The sequence below is a fragment of the Cricetulus griseus genome, chromosome 5 (genome assembly GCF_003668045.3).
Source record: "Cricetulus griseus strain 17A/GY chromosome 5, alternate assembly CriGri-PICRH-1.0, whole genome shotgun sequence".
NCBI lineage: Eukaryota > Metazoa > Chordata > Mammalia > Rodentia > Cricetidae > Cricetulus > Cricetulus griseus.
The window spans coordinates 177422927-177424381 of NC_048598.1; positions in this window are offsets into that span (position 1 = coordinate 177422927).

Here is a 1455-nt window from a genome sequence, read left to right on the forward strand (position 1 = left end):
TGCAGTTTCCATGTCACAGTGTAGATAAATCTGGAAGAGACTGAACGTGAAAAGAAACACAGACTATTATGTCATACATCACATTTCAGTCTCAGTGAGAATCAAGGACAGATAAATCCTAGAGAAGCACTGTTGAGTGAGGACGGGGACCTGGGAACATGGGTGTGCACAGGGGATGCATGGATTTCTTTGTGCCTGAAGTTATGTTAGGAAGTAGAGAGCCGGGGACTCCCCAGCATTGTGAACACTGTAATTGTCAGGTTTCTACTCACATAAATGGTTGCTCATGTGAATTTCCCACAAACCTAGAACTTGATGAAGATAGAGAATTAAATGAGAAACGGTGATTTGAATTGAAATTAATAAACATATGAATGGTACAGTGAATATATCTGTACACTCCCATGGAGAAAAAACACAATTGAATTCTGAATGAGGCTGTGAGTTCATGCCAGAGAGAGATAGAATCACAGAGGACACAAGAGACAAAAATGTCCATTCTCTTTCCTGTGTGAGATGTGGAGAGAAACATCTAATTCCAAGTCTCTAAGCTATGTCACTGACTGTGACAGATCTGTGCCCCCTCAGACCAGAAATCATTTAGCATCATGATTGACATTATGAGAAATATTGAAACATCTAACACATGAGAGATCAATATCTCGAAAGGGCAACAACTAAATGCTCAGTAGAGGAACTGTTTCACATGGCACAAGAAGTCACCATTGCTTATGTAATTATCATGCTAACAGCAGAAGTAAACAAAAATAATTTAAAGCATAGTCTGAAATTATCAGAAAATTATGTAATTCTGAAGTCTTTTCTCTGGATTTTCACTGAGCACTTCTTATATGGGTGTGGGCTGGATCCACCAGCCCTCAGGGAAGGGTCTGGAGTGGCTGGCACACATTTGGTGGGATGATAATAAATACTACAACCCATCCCTGAAGAGCTGCCTCACAATCTCCAAGGACACCTCCAACAACCGGGTAACCCTCAAGATCACCAGTGTGGACACTGAAGACACTGCCACATACTACTGTGCTCGAGTATTGAGTACCACAGAGACACAGCCTCATTTGATAACTGAACAAAATTTCAGGAAGCTTCTCATCTCTTTCCCTTCCTAATATGGGGGGAGAGTTACATCTTTCCTGCGAGCCTCTGGGGTTTCCTCTTCACTGCTAACTTCAGAGCCAGGGNTGGGTAAACACTCACAAACTGAGACTCTGGTGAAAGGATTGCTAAGGAACCTCTGAGATATCTCAGCCTATTGCCAAGGCTCTTGGTTCTCTCCACAAACTGGTGATAAGTTCATAATGCTGAGGACAACACTTGTGTATCACAGCAGACACTGGGAAGTTGATCTGATATTTAACTAGATATTTTCTCTTCTACTGACTGGCATTCATAGCTATTGAAGATATTTTTCCATGAGAAGGAGAAGGGCAATAA